This window comes from Lissotriton helveticus, chromosome 6, assembly GCF_964261635.1.
Source record: "Lissotriton helveticus chromosome 6, aLisHel1.1, whole genome shotgun sequence".
Classification (NCBI taxonomy): Eukaryota; Metazoa; Chordata; class Amphibia; order Caudata; family Salamandridae; genus Lissotriton; species Lissotriton helveticus.
The window spans coordinates 136,812,905-136,834,444 of NC_136067.1; positions in this window are offsets into that span (position 1 = coordinate 136,812,905).

Here is a 21,540-nt window from a genome sequence, read left to right on the forward strand (position 1 = left end):
TTACAGGGAGCTCCTAGTCAAACTCCGGATGTTGGATGTCAAGAGCTCTTCAGTGGGATGAACCTGGAATCCGTTCCGAGTCGCTGTTGCAGGTGGCCCACTAGACTCTCACGGTTACAATGGTCACCGTATGGAGCTTTTTTCTAAAGTTGCTTCAAACTTCAAGAACTTCTTCCTGAAGTTCCTCTTGAGGGTCCAATGTGTCCAAAACACAATCCAAGGGTTTGAAAGCTCCAAGATGGTCCTTGAAAGTGTGGGACCACAATTCCCACAATGCACCTGGACACTGGACGCACTCCAGACAGGGACTCTTGGTGGTGATGATGCAGGTGAGCTCTCTTAACCTGTAGCTTGCAGGGAGTCCACTCTTTATTCATTCAGAAGCAATGGTACATCCACAGGGCTGTAGTTCTGGATAATGCAGCAGGCGCAGTCAATCAGAATATAGGGCCTGGTGGTGAGAATCAAGGTTTCAGCGTAGCAATCCTTCTTCTTCTCTGAGCTTAAAGCAGTGGAAATGAGAGGCCCTGCACCTCTCACATTTATTTCAGTGACTCTGGGGTCACACAGGACAGCACACCTGTCCAATGAGGTGGGAGGCAACACCCCAAAGCATGACCACTTCCTCCAAAGTGTGATATAATATTCTCCCAGAAAGAACTATTCCTCCAAAGTTCAACCTGGCTCAAATCTCAGGAGAGCTTGAATAGCTAACTAAATCAACTCTTAGTATGGCTCATTTCCATATTTCTCCACCTCCTAACATCTGCAGATTCATTCCTTAAGCCTCCCATCTGGCTGGGTCAGAGGGGATGGGGTAGCTGGACCTGGCATTCCCTGCCTGTCCTATTCCTCCTTTGAAGCTTCATGCTTTATGACCCCCCCCCCCACCTCCTGCTTTGGCATTCCTGTGTAGCAGAGACCTCTCCACTAGACAGCATCTCCCTGGGTGAGCAACTTATCACTTCATCAAAGCAGCCTGGCTAATTCTGTTAAGTCTAACCAATCATGGAAGGCTACAGGAAGGATGCATTTTGGTTTATAGACAAAGTCTAATAACTTTTTTTCGGTACAATTTAGTATACATTTTGCAATAGCATATTGTTGGATTTATCAATACCATTCTCCTAAGTCCTTGAAGAATATTTTATTTAATTCCAAGCATTATTTATTAGTTCATAAACAATTGCAATTTTATTCTATGTAGATGGTGATCTACAATGGGGAAAATGAAATGTGCAATTTTTCCAACACCGGGGCATATAGTTACATGCCCCCCACCCTCCACTTCCCCCCGGGACACCTAGGGGAGACCTTGGATGTTCTGAATATGCAACGATATTGTAGATTATCACTTTTTAAGTGCCCCTACCACCAAAGTTGAGGTTGCAGTGTATTTAGTTTTGAAAGCAGTGCTGCAACACAGGGCTACTTTTGAAAAATGACCTCAGGCGCTCAGCAGTGCACGTGCAGAAAGGGCTTATGGCCTCTAAACTTCAATGCCCTATCATATAAGAGGGACTTACAGGTAGTTTTAATTCCCCTGCCCTATTATCTACTAGGGGCTTATAGGGTTGATCATGCCAATCATAGGTGTATCCTACTACAAAGTGTACCCTAATGCATGTGTGTGTTTTCACTTGTCTGTTCAACATAGCAGTGGGTATTTTCATCATAGCACTGGCCTGCCCAGAGAAGAGCCCAGGGCACTCTCGGAGTCAGAAAACCAGCATCTAGGGGTATCAAATTGAGAAAAAAGTGGTGGAATACTGCAAACAGGTGCTGAAATCCACCAATGCCTGAATACGTTATGTATGTATTGATGCTGCTGCTTGACATTCTTTAATATTGAGCACCCAGATACATTTCACTTTGGGACTGCTGTGCCAAACATGTAAAAACACAAAAAATGCCACTGAGCTTGACACACTTCATACACAGAAGCATAACCAATATATCAATTTGCTACCACTTTTCAGAGATAAATTAAAGCACAGAAGGCCTAATATTTTAACAGTCCAGCACCAGAGAACAAGTGGGGCTCTCTTGGAAAACTGAACCGACCCACTATATAAAAATTGTTGTGTGTTCCTATCATTGAAAATTCTCCTTTAGAACATAGTCAAAGTGACCCTGATTGCATTGTCAAATGGGGATTCATGTCCGATTTCACTAATCAACCAGCAATATGGGAACGCCGTTCTGCAATGGAAGAATGGACTTTAAGAATTTCCCTTATAAAACTGCTAAGCTGTTTTGTCTAGGCTACACTTTTTAAAAAAGTGTTTATTTGTTTTTTACATGATATAAATATTAATTACCCACCCCCACCCACCAAGCAGACAATTTTAATAAATACATCAAGTCCATAAAAAGAATGACAATACATAATTCCATAAAGTGCTTCATCTACAAAATATCTATAGATCACATCAGACATCTAAAAAGAAGAAAGGAAGAAGAAATGTCTTTACATACATGCCGGCATAAATATAAGGGCGGAAGAAAGTGCATATCCAAAATGTGTGCTGCCTGCTCCCACCAAGCTGAACTAGCTATCTCCACTATTCAATATGGCATTTATCAGTTCCCAATTGCTAAGGGGGAGCCAAACTTTCATCATATTTCTTTGAGTCTTTTTACTTTTTCGAGAATAAATTGCCTTTTTCAAATGATAAACTGATAAGAGGTGCGTAAACCATTGATGAAATTGCGGTGGGGAAGTGGCAAGCCAGGCTGTAGTCAAACACAACCTATAAACAGCCATAGCCACAAACATAAAGGATTGTACATTAACTGGAGCTGCCTTGTGATAAACCCCTTATAAAATTAATCAAGGTGGCAGTCTAGTATCAATCCCCAGTTTATTTGAGAAGAACTCAATAATTCCTGCTTTAAGCATGTCTAACACTGGACAAGTAGCCAGCATATGCGCAAGGTCCACCCCGAATGCCTTACACCTTGGGCATCTTGCCCCTGTGGTCCCTCCCCCACTTTGCTTTTTTTTCCTGGTGTTATATACAGGTTAAAACAAGTCTTAACATGTTGGGCCTGTAAGTTAGCAAAAATTAAAAGCTTCTGGGCACTTTCTAGTAACCTAACCAGATCACCAGGTAATGAGTTATTCTTGTCTTCACAACCTTTTACATGCCTAGACAGATCATCCAGCATCATTTTATTCAAAACTCTATATATAGCCCTATTGGGGTTCTATCAGCGATGACCCTCTCGAAGGCTTCAATTCTTTCAAAACCAGAGGCCCCCCTCCCTTCTTCCTTAAACGATCCCTAATCCGTAGATATTTAAAAAAATCTTTATGATCAACCCAAAAATGTTGACGAAGAATTTCAAATGTCTTAACTGAATTTATAGTAAAAAAATCCCCAAGAGTAGAGACTCCAAGTGTCATCCATTTACCAAAATACACATCACGGAAAATTTCAGGCAGCAGAATATTTTCCTGTATTGTGGTATAATAGTTAGGTCTGCCCAAACCCAATCTTTTGCGGACTTTACTCCAAACATCTTAAATCGCATTTTCTTATAGTACCCAAATTCGATTTGCTGGAGCAGACACCCTCGACTTTCTTCCCCTAGGAGCAGCTCATAGATAGATGGAGTGTAAGGATCCAGACCAGCAACAGACTCCTTCCTATACAAAAGAACTGCAAATTGCTGTAGGGCAGCAGCCCAGTAGTGTAGCTTAAGATTGGACACTGCTGACCCACCGCGTTCTCTCGGTATTGTCATAAATCTGAGAGCTCTCCTGGGATCAGCATAAGCTCAAAGAAATCATGATAATGTCCCATCAAGTACCTTAAACCAGTTATTGACGAATTCCAGCGGAATAGCCCGAAAAAAAGACAAGACTTTGGGTAGAAATTATTCCGACCAATCAGTGAGAGTCCAAAGTTATTCTATCTCCCAAAGTCCTGCTTAGTCTTATGAATCAGGGGTATCAGATTAGTTTCCACAATTTTTTCCATTTCTGACTTAATAATAACACCCAGATAAAGCTTCTTCATTCACATGCCTATGAGATATGGGCCTCTTCATTAATTATAATTTGGGTTTTCTCCTGATTTAATGCGTAGCCTGAAAATGACCCAAACACCTTGGCTTCCTTTTCGATTTTCAAAAGCGTGCAACTAGGTATGGGGGTAACAATGGCCAAATCGTCAGCATAGGCCAGGATTTTTGTCTCCGCCCCACCAATTTCATTGATCTAATTGCCTCACTGTGCTGAATTCGCCTGATCAACTGATCACTATATAAAGCAAATAGAAGGAGGGAGCAAGGACAATCCTGCTTAGTCCCCAGTTCGATGGCTACTTTATCTGACAGGCTTCCCATTAAAAAGATCTTCCCTCTGGGTTTATATTAGAGGGCCTTCACCGAGCTAATGAAACCTTGTTCAAGCCCCTTGTTTGACATCACTGCCCAAAGATACGGCCAGGAGACCCACTCAAAGGCTTTTTCTGCGTCCAACAAAATGAATGCCATTGGATCTTGTGTTACTCTGGCCGCATCAGAAAGGGAGATGACTCGACGTATATGATCTGTGGTTCCTTTTCCCGGGATAAAGCCATGCTGAACAGGGGACACAAGCTGCTCTATAACCACAGAGAGACGGTAGCCAAAATATTTGAAGAAATCTTGGAACCACTGTTAATGAACGTAATGGGCCGATTTGATCCCAGCTCTGCAGATGATTTATTCTTTTTTGAAAAACAACTATTTTAGCCATAGCCTAGCTCTCGGGTGGAGTGATTCCCTTTTGAATCTCCTGGAAAAGCACAACCATATACTCTTTGAGTACCCCAGCAAAGATTTTATAAACATCTCCAGAGATGTAATCCATACCCATGGCTTTCCCTGATTTTAAAATATTGATGACCAAGCCAATCTTTTCGGCTGAGACAGGTTGCTTCAACACCTGCCTATCTTCTACCTTAAGCATTTCTTCACATGTGTCCCCTATTATATTGGTTAATTAATTTTCCTCTTTGAAATAAAGTTGCTGGTAGAAGCACTGAAAGGAAGACCTAATATCATCAGGCTCAGATTTCATGCTGTGTTGTGGATCCCTGATTTCACTGATATCCCCCCACTACTATCTGTCACGTTCTAAAAGGCCAGAAGTCGCCCCACCTTTTCGTTATATTCGTACATTTTCTCCTGCCAAACTAGATATTTATTGGCCAATTTCTTGACAGATATGTTGACAATCGTTGCCTTAGCGGTAGCTATTTCCAAAAGGGCCGCATCTACTCCAGACCCGGCAGAGATCAACTCTATCAACTTTCCCTCAACTCTGGCTATGTCTGCATATAGCCCCTGAATCAACAATTCCTCTCTTTTCTGCTTTTCCAGGCTATACCTCAACGTCTCGCCCCATAGACAAGCCTTGAATGAACACCCTGAAAGACTCAGAACATGATAATATGTTCAGGTGCTTGGAGCAATTCTATGCAGAAACCACAAAAGATTTGTGTTCAGAGAGTCGGGAATAATGTAGTGGCACCCTTCTTTTAGTAAACGTACACTGTTAAACTGTAACGTCGATTTACACCAGAGCAACCCATGCGTTCGTCAAGAGTTGTCAGGATCAGACTGATTACTCTTACTTCCCCGAATGTTCTGAGTCTTTATGTCCACATAGGAACAATCTGTCCTGAAGATGGTCTTAAAGATGTCTTCTTAGCAAATACCGAAACATCGACAACTAAACCCATTTTCATTGTAACCATTGTTTCAGGAATTATTCATTATATAATCAATGATGATTTGCCTGTGTTCTAATGTTTGAATTGTGTTATGGCAAAAGTGCCCATGATACTAGCGCATTACAGTGAGGAATCTCTATAGCTTCTGTCTGTATGTGAAATGTATTTTGATGCCTTTTGAATAACAATGTTTTTCTACATACATTTGTATTCTGAAAAGTATACATCCACTTTATATTGTTTATTTTCTGTGCATTAGTGCTACAATACATTTGCTTTAAAGTTAAATAATCAGTTTTGAAATCCATGTCAAAGCCAATAAAAGGGCTCTAAACTATTCATTTTTTAAAATACTACTTGAGACTCTCTGCATTGAAAAAAATCCCTTGGTGGCACTGTTACCCAACATTGAATTTATTTTGCCCAAGCCTCCAAGGGTCTATTGGGTTGCCCAATTTCGTGTTTAACTTCCTAAAAGTGGCATTTTAAAATTCGACTTCACCATAAGTTGGCATTTTAAATTATGATTCTAGAGACACCAAACTTTGGGGTCAAATGTCTTCCCAATTGGAAATTACACCTATAAAATTTAATAATGTAATCCTAATATTATCCTATGGGAAGGATAGGCCTTGCATTAGTGAAAGCTGAATTCAAGAGTATTTCATTACTAGGACATGTAAAACTTAAAAGTACATACCCTACATTTTACTTACAGAGCACCTGCCCTATGGGCTATCTAGGATTATCTTAGGGGTGACCTATATGAATTAAAAGGGGAGTTTAAAGCTTGGCAATTGGTGTTACACTGCATACAGGCTGCCTTAGCAGGCATAGGACAAGTTTTAGAGTGCTACTCATGTGGGTGGGACAATAAGTGTTGCAGGCCCACTGGTAGCCTTTATTTTACAGGACTTGGGTATATGGTATACCAAACAACAAGTTATTTACAATTAAATTAAATATACCAAAAAGGTGCAAGATGATTATACCATGTTTAAAAGGGTTAGAACAACTACTTTAGCACTGGTTAGAAGGGGGAAACCGCACAGAGTCCTAAGGCCAACTAAAACAAATGCAGCAAAAAGGGGAGGAGGAAGGCACAACGTTTGGCATTTTAAATTATGATTCCATAGACACCAAACTTGGGGGTCAAATGTCTTCCCAATTGGAAATTACACTTATAAAATGTAATAAAGTAATCCCAATGTTATCCTATGGGAGGAATAGGACTTGCATTATTGAAAACTGAATTCAAGAGTATTTCATCACTAGGCCATATAAAACATAAAAGTACATACCCTACCTTTTATTTACAGAGGACCTGCCCTATGGGCTACCTATGAATATCTTAGGGGTGACCTATATGAATTAAAAGGGGGGATTAAAGCTTGGAAATGGGTGTAACACTGCATTCATGCTGCATTGGCAGGCCTATGACGAGTTTTAGAGTGCTACTTAGGTGGTTGGGACAATAAGCGTTGCAGGCCCACTGGTGGTGGCCCTGCAGAGAGGGCCATTTCAACAGCTCCCAATCCAAAGATATCACGTATTGGATGTAATAAAGCGACCCAGTGTTAGTCAATTAGAGAGATAGGACTTGCAACAGTGAAAATTGACTTTAGGAGTTCTTTACTGCCAGGATATGTAAAACTAAGTACACATGTCCCACTTTTTAAATACATTGCACCCTGCCCTATTTGCTTTTAGGGCCTAGCTTAGAAGGTACTCATGAGTATTAAAAAGGAACGTTTAGTTCTGGCAAAATATGTATTTTGCCAGGTCGAAATGGCAGCAGTGGTGTCTAAGACAGCTGGGTTAGAGAACTTTAACATGCACATTTCTGGCTGGCCGTCCCAAGATGGCAGGCCAAAGAGACATGCCCATTTTAAAGAGCACTGTCACAGCTCCCTGCTGCAGCCACACAGCAGCTCTGGCCCGCCTCGTCCTGTCACTCAGTTCGGGGTGGGTTGGTTGTCGCAAAAAAATGGTAATAAACAAACTTTATTACCATTTTATTTTTCAGCTCTGGCCTGTGGGGTGACTCTCCTCCTCTCAAACAGAGGAATTGCCCCTGAATGGCCGTTTAAAACTGCATTACAGGCTGCAGTAACAGGCCTCAGACATGTTTGATAAGGGCACGTTAGTAGATGACACAATAAGTGCTGCCGACCCACTAGTAGCATTTCTTATAGAGGCCCTTGGGACATGTAGTACCACTTACTAGGGACTTAAAAGGAAAGGAAAAGGAAAAAGCACAGCACTTTACGGCTGGTTAGCTGGAGTCAAGCACTAGGTGGAGTGATGAAGTCCATATTGTTGCTTGCGAAGTTAGCTCAGGGGATAGGGGCAGTGGACCAGAATCCCACCCAGGGTGAAATTTGCTAAGATTTGCAATTGGAAGTTGAAATTTTCCATGTGGTTTGTTCAGACTTCAGTGGAGGTTGTGCAGATGAAAGTGTCTTTGTAGACAATGGTGATTTCCCCCCTGGCCCTGTTTTTGTGGTCTTGCTTGGTGATGGTGTATTCGGCTGGGATGATGGTAATGATGTCTGACGTTGAGGTAGTGGTCAGCCATGTTTCCATGAGATAGAGGTGGTCCGGGGTGGCGGCGTCCACCAGGTCCCGGATCTCCATGGCACTCTTACTGAGTGAGTGGGTGTTATGGCAAATACATGATGTTACAGTATGATGGGTGCGGGTGTGTTTGTTGGTAGGTGAATGAGAGCATGTGGGGATGGGTGTTGTGGGTATGTTTTTGGATGACATTGCGAGCACAGTGATGCAGGTGAAATGGTAGAGGGAGCAGGTGAGAGCTACTCCCTTGTTGTGTGGTGTGGCATTCCCGCAGATGGTGGTGGAATGTTCAGAGTTTAAGGCAGGAAGGAGAGGGACGGGTTGTGGAAGGTCTTGGGTGGGTCAGGGTTTCCGGTGCTAGGAGCGTTTCAGGCACAAACGGGCACAGATGGTCTTGCCTTTGGCACACCAGTGGCTTGTCAATGTTGCAGCTGCCATTAAGTAATTCCTATGAGAGGTGAGGAGCATAGAGAGCAGTGAGCGGGCTGAAAAGAGCATGATGATGGCAGGGAAGGAACAGTTGCAAGGGACAGGAAAGGACTGGGAGAAGGAGGGAGGGGCTGCAGAGAGGGAAGTAAAAAGTTGAGGGGAGGAGGCACGCAGAGAAGATGACGAGATTGCACCAGTCAGAAAAAACAAGATTAAAGGCTCAAAGAGCAGATGAAAAGGCACAAAAAACTAGCAGAATCAGTAAGAGAAAAGGCAAGAAGAGGGAAAGAAATGATGCAGAAAAGTCATATCAAGACTGAGAGAAAAGGCAAAAGTCAGATCGAGAGAAAAAGCACAAATAGAGAGTGTAAAGGAGCAAAACGTTTCAGAAGGAATGAGAGAAATTGCACAGAATGAGAGAAAAGGCCATAGAATGAATGAAAAGGCTCAGAAAGTCACAGAAAGAGTGAGAGAAAAGGCAAAACGATCAAGAGTAAAGGCACAAAGATCAAGAGAAAAGGCACAAAAAGCCAATGAAACAGTGAGAGAAAAGGCACAACGAGCGAGAGAACAGGCACAAAGAGTGAGAAAAGTGGCACAAAAGTCACAGAGAGAGAGAAAGTGAGAGAGAGAGACAGAAAGGTGAGCAAGAGAGAGAGAGAGAGAGAGAGAGAGGGGGAGGGAAAGGGGTGAGGCAGGTGTCTTGAGGTTCTGGAACTGGGTTTGCAAGGGCCTTCACCAGTTAGAAGAATGGTTGGAGGTAGGTTAAGCAGGGCTTGGGCTTTGCACCAGCTTAATTTTGCTCCACCTCATTGCTGGCCATCCACATAAACCACGAACAGCTACCTTCATTTCTTTCCAGGATCATGGACACCCCCTGCTGAGTATTAAGGTCCAGAATCTTCTCCATACTTCTTCAATGTATACATTGCACTGTTTTGCCACATTTTTTATCCAGTATGAAGATGCCATCCACATATACACTGAACTGATAAAACCTAAACCAACCACCAGTTTTTAGGAAAGGTCTGGGTATCTTCACCTAATTGCCTGCTCTTCATCACAGGTCATGATGAGACACATGAGAGCGAACGTTCTGACAACAGCTCAACAACTGAGTTCTTGTTTTTTCCGCAATAGCCTCGTGTCTCCTTATCTTTCAATTAGCCTGCTTCCATGGTGCCTTTCCTGTTCTCTCATCATGAGGTGCATTTCCTTGGCTGTATCTTTCAATCAGATCTGTCATTCTCACCTCAAGTTTGCACAGTCAATGTAAGTGTCTTTTACACCCTAAGACATTTGCAGGAGACACCATCCACCTATTGATCTAGCTATGTAACATTGCTTTGATCCTAGCAGTAACTATTCCCAGTACTATTACAACCTGATAAACATCAGTCTAGAAGTTCAACAAACATTTAATACTGCAGACACATGCAGTATGCTAAGTTTTCTGTCTAAGAAGCATGCTAACGGTGCACAACCGTGAATTCTCCCCCAATAAGTTCTACATTTTAAAACACTCTTATTTGTCCAGAAATATCTGTACTAACCAACCTTGTCCAGTTTTTCCAACTTAATGTGCAACCAGATCCCTCAGTTTGACCTGGTTCAACTTGCATAACGCTTGAGTATTCATGCCGACTATGGGTGTATAGGATGACTTTCTACAATTTGAAGACGGTTTGAAGACCTATCCCTTTGTATTGGCCTATGGTTATTATCTAGGGGAGTTCTCCATCTGGTCATCAAGTCCTAGTGTCTTCATCTTGTTCCTAACATCAATTAAAATAAAAGGGATTCATTAGCATAACAAATAATACTGTAACCCTTAATAGTAGTGCACTGTATAGGATACTGCATAGTAGTACACTGCTACTCTCCAGAAGTTGCAAACACTGGCCAGCTCTGTCTATTGCAATATAAGAAGTGTGATACACCGAAAGTACTGCATTGAAGAACGTGAGAATGAGGTCCTTAGACCAGTTTAGTGCAAACAGAAGTGTTGTAATTTGACTTGATGGATTACAAAACTCTCAAACAGAACATGCCAAACAAAGCAGAAATTAGGGCCAGACCGACAAAGATTTTTACTAGTGGCACACTGACTGATTCGCTAAATCAGAGGTTTTCTATCTAATACAACCTTTTTCAGAGGTACTAAACCCATTTAGTCATTCAAAAAAGTTTTTTCCAAATCCCTAAATGGGTTTAGCAATGATTACCGATTCACAATTTGGAAGGGGCATGCTTGGGGTACCCATTCTAAATTGTGATTCAGTAACCTATTTATCAATATTTGCAATTGTAAATCCGGTCCCCAAACATTGACTCTTCAGTTGGGGTGGTAAGTGATTATCATAGGGAAAGGGGGATCCCTTGGACACCTTACCCTTTGGGAATCATGGTGGCAGTTTCAGGGGAAGAAGGTAGTGGTCCAGTCAACCATTGCCTTCTCTCACTGAAGTGTCACTGATTCCCTATTTTTTGAAGGAACCTATCAGTCCATAGACAAAATAAATTACTGATGCACAAAATGTGACCAATTTTTACACCCAGTACTATAGTTCATGTTTAATTTATTTATTTCTTTTAAATGTGAGGTTTTCATTCTCAGGGGGCCTATTAGGATGTTGAGCGGACTTGCATCTGCCCGACAACGTCTCAGTATAGGGACCGACCGACCTCTGGTCAGCAGTCCAGACCACCTCATTATGATGCAGCGACACATATCCTCATGGGAGCACTTGTTACGGCTGTAAACTGTCCGTAGTAAATGTTCCCATTGAGAAATGTGAGTTGGTGTAAACCCGTATTTCCCATGGCAGGCACTTCAGGGATTAACAGGGGGGAATCATAGGTGCCCCCTCGGCCCCCAAACACGCTTTTTGACAGTGTTTCCATGTTGGAAAGGCCGGCATGGAACCCTTTCCATAAACCGCGTATCGTAAACCGCCATCCATTTGGATTACGGGCCGGTCCCAACTGGCCGACGATCTCCTTGAGCTTATCTGAAGCAATTCGGAATGACCAGCTGGTTTTAATTCCGACCGGCTGAATCAAAATCAGCCGGTAGGAATTGAAACTGATGATGTCTGTCATAAGGCCTCCGACCTGTGTTTGGAGGCCTTATGAACGACATCGCAATAGGCCCCTTACTGTCTTGTGTTTCCACTCACTACTTCTTTAAATTGATCTTCTAATCCCAGCATTCCATGTTGTATGTTTTTTAAACATTAAACTATCACTCAAGAGTGTCACAGATTGAGAATCATAAATTAGGAATCAATCAGTGCATCACTAATTACGAATCAATTCATGGTAAAGTCAACACTGAATACGTGATTTAATGAAAAACACATTTAGATCCATACAAGTTTCCCTAAAGACAAATGAAGGGCAAAACTGATTGTGTTTACAATTTTCAAGGAGACGCAAGCAACATCCAGGGCTCAATGTAATATTTTTAGGCAGACGTTCCAGACATCAGTGTGGCAGACTCCAACTACTCCACATTTGTGCTGGAAAGTCTATTGTATTTAGACATTGCCACCATAGCATCAGGATATATGTACTCCATATTAGCTGCTTACACCATTGGAGGAGCTACTTTGTAGGGAAACAAATGTGTGATAGGAATTTTACCATGCTGGTGTGGCTTGATGGAATTCCATAACAAAACATGGGTACTGAACAAGTATACACAGTGGGGAACGTTGCTGGGGCCGCATTACCGAAGTGCCCCGGGGCCTTTGCGCCCACTTTGTGCGCCTCTTGGGCACTTTAGTATTACAGAAGGGGCTGCAGATGCTTCTGCATGGCAGGTCAGTGGGAGTTCATGGCTGCCCTGGGGGCAGCGGATTCACTATAATGCGGCCCATTTTCCTGGTTAGCGCTGGTTAGCGGAGAATGCATGCATTTGTGTCTGCTGAAGGCTGTGTTTGTGGTGATAGCAGGGAAATCCACAGTAAAAACTAGTCCATCTGGCCATAAAAGCGGCCCACAAACTGTTAACAAAAAGGCTCACATGCTGATCTGTCGGACCAGCCCATCAGGCACTACCTACTAGCCCTGTGGGCCAGACCGACTCTGCCACTATCTGACTGTCTGCCACCTTCCTCACAACTAAGATCTCTGACTGGAAGACATCTTTCTCGTTTTCTGGCAAGTCCTTCTAACCTAGATATGTGTGTTGCTATCTCGGGTCAAGAGACTACAATCCTAGTCCAAATCTAAGCAGACTTCAAGAATAAAACTGACAACTGAAGTTCAAGCCAGGTAAGTACTACTCTATGGCATTGTCTAAAAAGTGCATTAAACCCGCTATGCCATTAGATGATCAATGCACGTGTTATAATATGCCTCGCCTGGCCGAGTGAATTGAAATAAAATGGACGCCGTGCATTGAAATAAAAGAAAGCTGCACACTAAAGTTGACCTGCAGCTCAATACATTGGATTGCCATTTTAAACATATTGTTCTCGCTTCAGTCCAGGGAATAAAAGGAAAAGAAACCCACTACCGTATTTGCACATAATCTGTCTGAAAGACCCACATAAAATTGGTTTTGCTAGCGATTTCCCCATTACAGCGATAGGAAAGGGAGAGAGAGACTTGCTATCGTGGTCGCGCGGTGATGATTGCCTCGCGCCGTGTGCAGGACGGAGGGGTATAAATTGGCAAGCCCTGTCCTCCTAACAGCTTCCAACCAGACTGGCGTGAAAATAGCACAGCAGAAGTGTAAGCATTGCCGTTCCAATTCTCTGAACATTTCCAAATGACTGGAAATTGTTTCTATCTGAAATATCAGGGCACAAAAGCTATCATTGCTCTGCAGCCACTTCGGATGGATTTCTTAAATTGGAGAGGCAGTCAAGAAGTGACACAGGATGGCTCTGCAACATTATGGTAATTCGAGGCTCATATTCACCCGTGCTGGTACTGCTGGAGAAACGGAGCAGCAGAGAGGAGAGTAACAAGCTGTGTCGAAGCAGTGTTTACAAGAGTTTGTAAAAAGGCAACTCTGCACTGATTTCCATTGGTCTGCTGGTAGAGGTCCATTTTGCTGACCTTTGAACCTGAAAACATGGGTTCCAATCTTGGCTTCTTCTGAACCAATGTATGACTTTTACCAGTTAACCTTTGACTTCACTCTCTATTGAACCACTGTTTTTTGATGTAATGTGACTTTTCATGCTTTTCTACAAAAATAACTTTGTGTTTGAGGTACTCCTGCTGCAATAAAAAATAGTTTCTGTATGATGCCATCTGCTTCTGGGAATTAGCTGGGTGCAATGTGAAATACATTTAATAAATGAGTATGGAACGAGACACATGCCAAAAAGGAGCAGCTGTTCCATCTGTCACATTCCCTAGACATCATTTCCCACTTATGTGGTGGACGAAACATTTGCTGTTTTTCCATTACCAAGAAACCCAGTTCATCCTGGTGCTAGTCTGTTATGGGTGTAAGGAGGAGGCCCTGGTATTCATCTTCATAGATGTCCCCCCAGTCCTGTGCTGTATATGGTACACACTGGTTACAACAGCATAAGCCCACATTTATTTGGAAAAATGCAGCCATGTTGGACCACTCATAATGTGTGAGCACTTGCTTTATGGAGTCTCTTAAGAGCTGGCTTTAGCGCTGGTGTTGCCCTGTGCGACAATGTTGTTTGGCGCCCCTCCCCCCCCCAATGACCACCTCTGCCACGGATTCCCTCACCAACGCCCTTTAACAGTGCTCCTCAAGTCTCCAGAACCACTGTCTCTCAAATTCATTTAGTTTTATAGCACCACTTATACCACTGTAAGGTGTCAAAGCACTTTACATCACACACACATAGGTGTGTAAATCAGTGTATAGGAAATGTTACATCAGACAGGATTACAAGGTGTAGTGTAGGAGTAACATGTCATCGATACTGGTAGGCAATATACTTTAGGAGTCCATATTCTGGAAAAGCACAAATTCAGAATTTAAAATGTAACACCATTGTTAGGGGTTCTCTTTAATAGCAATAATTATTTTCCACCCAAATGAACCCTTTTTAGCAAGATTTGGATAATGAAAGACTGGGCAACACAACATATAGCTCTAACATGTACCTTGATGTTTACACACAGCTCTTTGATGACAGTTAATATCTCAATGTTCTATATTATGATTTTGACTTACAAACGACAAGTAACAAAAGTAGCTCTCTTGCAGAAGCAGTAACCCACTGACCTATTTAAATTTCATGCACTTTATTATCTGCATGGTACACGTTCGTAGCAGCAGGCTTTTTGACCTTCTGCGCTACCTTTGGATGAATCAAAACTTCCACTAGATAAACCTCTGGTCTCTTTCCAGGAACACAATAAATCACTGGAGTTATCTTGAATGTTTTAATTGATGCCTACAAAAATTGCTGGAGTCCAGGAACGCGCCTGCAGGTTGGTGCTTTTAAAATGATAACATTACCTGTAAAAATGACGCCCGACCCCAAGTCAGCGCCCCGTGCAGTGGCACCAATCGCACCGGCCCTGAGTCTCCTGTCCTAGCCAAGCTCATTTCTTGTTCCACCTCATCCACCAATGAGAGACCGAAGTGTCGGAGCATTATCTACAGCAATGTTGATAAAGCTGCAGCCAGTAAGTTGCCTCCATATAGGGCCTATAACTTTGGTAGCAGCATTCAGCGTATCCTGAGGCGCATGCCCTGCTGGAAATTAAGGATAGCCAAAAATCCGAACACTTCTTTGGAGCAACTCCCAATAGATTGTTTTATTCAACAATCAAGTTTCATGGGCCATATTGTAGGAAAATTCAAAGGGCCTGATTCTGATGTGGTTAGGAAAGCATTCCTACCTAGGGCCTGATTCTCATGCGGTTAAGAAGGCCTCCTAATTTCCTAATGGCACTTGCTCCTTCCAAATCGGATCAGGAACGTGTCTTACCGACCCAGGGCCCAATTATGATGCAGTTAGGAACATATGCTCCCATTGAAGTCAATGGTAGTCCAACCAAATCGTATCTGGAAGCATCCGGATGCATCGTACTCCGTCGATCGGACTCTCCCGATCTGATTGGGTTGGAAACCATTTCCAAACCGATTCGGTCGGGAAGCTTTCCAAACCTCATCAGAATCAGACCAAAAGTGTGGGTCGTGAACTCCACTCCGCTCACTGAGTTTGCGAATTTCCGCACTACGCGTAGATCGCGGAGGTCCGAAAAACTCTGCTCTGTGTAGATGAGTGGAGTTTTTTCCCTTGCTCTTGAACGTCAACGTCAAGTTGGCGAGCGAGGAAAATCCTCTTCCCGGTGAGACTTTTCCTTGTTCGTCAACATCAAGTTGGTGAGCGTGAGCACGGAAAATGAACGTCCCGGTGAGATTTTTCAACGCAGGTGGTCATATTTCTCATTGCGAGTGATCGCATATGCTCACGACCGCTAGCATTGAGAAACTGTCCATTTGTGTTGAGAAAGCTGCTGCTCGAGTAAAAATCTAGTCAAGCGACAGAAAGGGAGCAGCGTCCGCTTGCACTGTGCATAGTGCCATTTGCAATGACTGCACAGTGCAGACAAGCAACTGGCACTGAAACTCACTGCGAACAGAATTTATCCAGTGCACTCCGCCTCTTGCGAAGCTCCACATAGCACAGCATAGTTTTTTAAAACTTTGCAGAGTTCCACGTAGCAAAACTCGGGGAATTCTGCCCAGCTTTAGAAAATACCCCTTTTGGCGTGGTTACCCCCATTCTTTTACTACATTATGGTGCTGGTTTTATTCTACAAACTGGATCACTGCTGTCCAGTGCTAAGTGCTTGTACTTTGACTTAAAAATCATGTCAAAATTGACAACACTTCTGTTTGGAATGTTTAACTTACCTACAAGTGCCTAATATATGGCGCAAATGTATACCTACGACTTGTAAGTTAAATGCCAATAGTGGGCCTCCAGCACTCTTTGTGCCACCCCTTAAGTTACAATGCAAAGCATGTGTCCAGGTCCACCCTGCAGTTTGGGTAAGCTGATTTACAACTTTCAATTTGACTTGGCGTATTGCACCCTTTGCTAGGCCATACCTTCGTTTTAATGCTTAAAAAACACCACTACAGTATGCCCAAAATGCCCAAATCTAATAAGTAGTACATGTATATTTAGTGTTTTACATGCCCCTGCTGTGAAAACTTCCAAAGTTGTTTTTACCTTCTCAGTGCTGAGTCTCCAGTAGATAAGCACTGGATTACATTCTAACACCTTTAATGTGTAGCTTTAGTTTGGGAGTAGAAAATGATTCAATGATGCAGGCCCTGTCCAGCTTGCCCACAGTCTGTTACCCTCTGCTGCCTGTCTATCTGCTGCCATTTCGTTGTGCTTTCCCTGCTCATTTATTGATCTGTTATGCCTTTTCTGCTTGTTTTTCTGTCCTCTGTTGTGCTTTTTCTGCTTGTTTTTTGGCCCTCTGTTTTGCTTTTACTGCTTGTTTTTCTGCCCTCTGATTCGTCCTCTTCTGCAGTAATTGACCTTTTCTGCTTGTTTTTCTTCCCTTTGTTATGCCTTTTCTGCTTGTTTTTTTGCCCTCTGATTCGTCCTCTTCTGCTGTAATGTGCCTTTTCTGCTTGTTTTTTCCCTTTGTTTTGCCTTTTCTGCTTGTTTTTTTGCCGTCCAGTTTGCCTTTTCTGTTTGTTTTTCTGACCTCTGTTTTGCTCTGTTCTTCTCTGTTTTGCCTTTCTGCTAGTTTTTCTGCCCTCTGTTTTGCCTTTTTACTCGTTTTTCTGGCCTCCATTTTGCCCTCTTCTGATCTGTTTTGCCTTACCGCTTGTTTGTTCCTTCTTCCTGCTGTTTCCCTCCTCCCACCACCCAGCACACCACCCACCCCGTACCTACTTAATGGAGGCCTCATCGTGACCCCATTGAGCAGGTCCTCCTCGTGCCATCTCCCCCTGCAACAGTTTCCTATCCAGCTTGCCCGCAATTTGCTACCGTACGCTATCTGTCTACCTGCTGCCCTCTGTTTGTGCCTCCTCTGCTCATTTCTTGCTCTGTTTTGACTTTTCTGCTTGTTTTTATGCCCTTCGTTTTTACTTTTCTGCACGTTTCTCTGCCCTCCATTTTTCCCTCTTCTGCTGTTTTGCCTTTTTTGAACATTATTTTGTCCTCTGTTTTTGCATTTTCTGCTCGTTTTACTGCCCCCTGTTTTGCCTTTTCTGCTTGTTTTCTGCCCTTTGTGTGCCCTTTTCTACTCGTTTTTCTTCCCTCTGTTTTGCCCTCTTCTGCTCTGTTTTGCCATTTTTGCTACTTTTTCTGCCCCCAGTTTTGCCTTTTTCGCTTGTTTTTCTGCCCTCTGTTTTTCTTTTCTGCTTGTTATTTCCCTTTTCTCGCCATTTCTTCAAGACCTGGCTTTTCAACAGAGACTTTGCACCCCAGCACCCAGAGACCTCCAGGGTGACAGTACAGCGCTCTTCATATGCTGAATGATTGATTGATTTTAATTATAACTTAAAATCCAACTTAATGGTCAAGTCAGATTTTATATTAGTGTTTCAAAAATTGCACTTGTCAATCAATCGATCAATCCCCATTTGTAAAGTGCAACTCTGTCACCGCTAGGGGTATTGGGTCGCTGTATCTCAGTCGAAGGGCCAGGTCTTGAGTCTCTTTTGGAAGTCTTCACGCAAGGGGCAGTACAGACATGGAGGGGAGGTCAATCAAGGTCTTGGCTGTGGTGTTCAGACAAAATATTGAGTCAGTAATATACACTGACACAAATATCAAGTTGGAAATATCGTGACACAGAAATATTGAGTACAAAAGAATGCGATCACAGGGGAAATCAATTTTACAAACCATAAAGTTGAATCATTCAAACATCACCATGATAGACTCAGATGATTGTGATTTTATTTATATCACATGACTATCTGTATGTCACATATTTATCGCAAGTAGCAAGATATTTATGTCTGTACATTCCATAAAAATGGTGCTTGGAGAAGGGAATAGAGTGCTCTGGAAGGAATGTTTGTTGGTATGGGTAATAGAAAAGGAAAGGCAACGTGCAATATATACATCTGATATAACTGAACCTGTCCAGCCTAAATCTGGCAGATTAATACAGAACAGAACAGAACAGAATATAGGCGCAGATAATAAATCTCTGTTGTCTATGTTTGACAAGTAGCAAAAAAGACCGTCACCGTTTCGACCCCTAGATACACAAAGGTTAATTGAGCCGTATCCCGGGGTCTTCATCGGGACCAAATGTTGGAGGGAGGTGAGGGGGGAGCACCTTGAAGCAATCAAATGATGTACATTAGTCTGGTGATGCGGTATGCCAGTTATGCAAATGAAGAGGAATAACAAGGTAGGTTTACTGATTTAACAGCAGAGCGATAAATCTGGACGCAAAATAGAAGTTGGGCCCGGAGGCTCCTATGTCAGAGACGATGAGAGGGAAAGTGCATTGAGCTAGAGTCCCTGCAGGAGCTAATAGGATGGGTAAGGGGGATAAATGCCAGCAACAAAGATGCTACTGACACTTACTTAGAAACGAACAGGTTAATCGCAATCAAAATTGGAAACAGATAGGCTCCGAGTCTTTGTGATGCGTGGATACATAGGCCGTTACTAGCACACATCCAATACAGGTTGATCAGTAACCTCCTAGGGACACATACACAAACCAAGTAAACCATTAGAATAAAGTGTGGGTGGGAACCCAGGAATCTTAACTCGCTGAGGGGCGATGGCATTAAGCAACCCATTGAGCATGCAGGGCTAGTCTGAGCATCTTATCTGAAAACGGGGACCCGTGTATCTAACAGCCAACGAGTATGACACCTGGTGGGCTAGAAAACAATATAAAGTTTGACTGGTCTAAAAAGATCATATATTGCATTAACCGACCCGTAGGGGAGTGGTTGGAGAGATTAAGCTACCCGCTTGTGCATGCCTGATTGGTTTGGGGCTCGTAATGGCAATAATGCGCTGTGATGAATAAACTCCATAGCAAAATAGTTTGGGTACTATGGATGCTATATCTTTATGCTCCATAGGGAGATAATACACTGCATACTGATATCTTTTGCGCAATGTTAGAAAGGCCAGATCTAAAAATGTGGCGCATTAAACGCTATACAGTCTGACGTAGTTTCAAAATATGTGACAAAGTCCCCACAGTTACTGGGCAACCAAGAGCATTGTAGGTTATAACGTTGGGCTCCTTAGAGTGATAATACGCTGCATACTGACATATTCTGTGCAAGAATAAAGGGGTCCATCTATAAAGTGTTGGCAGATTGAACGCTGTGCAGTTACCCGATAAATTGAATATCTTTATCAATGTCCCCCCAGGGGAACCAGGTGATGTACGGAGTATCCTACTTATCTATACTAATATAATAAAGAGAGAGCCCAAACATTTGAGGCGGGTAATCTCAGGAACCACAGCACCAATCACAACACCCAATACAGCGTTGGAAAGGGCAGTTGCAGCAGAAGGACATAGGCTATGCAGATGCCCACCATCTACATTTAAAAGGTAAAAGAACCGTGCCAGCAAAGTAGTCCCTTGTGGGCGTGTCTGCGTTGTGCTGTGGGCGTGTGCTGGGGGGGCGTGACAAACGCTGGGGCGTGTGGTACGTTCCGCCCTTCATGCCATGTCTCATATCGTGTGCTAATCCCACCCTGCTCCCTTTAAATACCCTGCACCCCATAATCATAACCCACCCATACTCCTTAAAATACCCCAACACCCTTAAACATTAACCCATCTTAACCCTATAAATATACCCTGTACTCCAAAACCCAAACCTATCCCTAAACCCTAAAAATACCCCTGTACACCAAAACCCAAACCTAGCCCTGAACCCTAAAAATACCACTGTACCCCAAAACCACCCCTGAACCCTAAAATACCCCTGTATCCCAAAACCTAAACCTAGTCCTGAACCCTTAAAATACCCCTGTACCCCAATACCCAAACCTACCACTGAACGCTAAAAATACCCCTGTACACCAAAACCCAAACCTAGCCCTGAACCCTCAAAATAACCCTGTATCGCAAAACCCCAAACTACCCCTGAACCCTAAAATACCCCTGTACCCCAAAATCCAAACCTAGCCCTGAAACCTAAAAATATCCCTGTACCTCAAAACCTAAACCTAGCCCTGAACCCTTAAAATACCCCTGTACCGCAAAACCCAAACCTACCCCTGTACCCCATAACCCAAAACTATATCTGAACCCTTAAAATACCCAAGCACCCCAAAACATATACCTCAGTACCCCAAAACATATACCCCTATACCCATACTTACCTTATCCAAACATATAAAAAAACATGCTTTTACCATTTATGCATTTACAATGAATTTCGTTGTAAATGTATGCGTGGTAAAAGCATATAAAATGTAATCCCATGCATTATAATGGCATTGTGGAGTCATGGTACTTTCGTAATGAAAGTATGCGGAGTGATGGTATGCAGAAAGAAAGTTGCGGAATAATGGGTGTTTACCCTCCCCCGGTAAGTACAATGCTGGCACGGCGGCCCACATCTCCAGCAACATACTCATATTTTTTCACCACCCATTTGAAAACTGCACATGTCTCTCTCATTGATGGCCAGCACGACATAAACTTTTAGACACACCTCCCGCCACAATTTCTAGAATTGCGAACTTTAGAGCTGGGGAGCTTCGTTCGAATCTCTGCATCAGCTCATCCTGTGATTTCAGGCAAATCGCTTTGTCTCCCCGTGCCTACCACAAATGAATGTGTTCTTCTGTAATGTAAATTGCGCTCATGCCATGTTGTC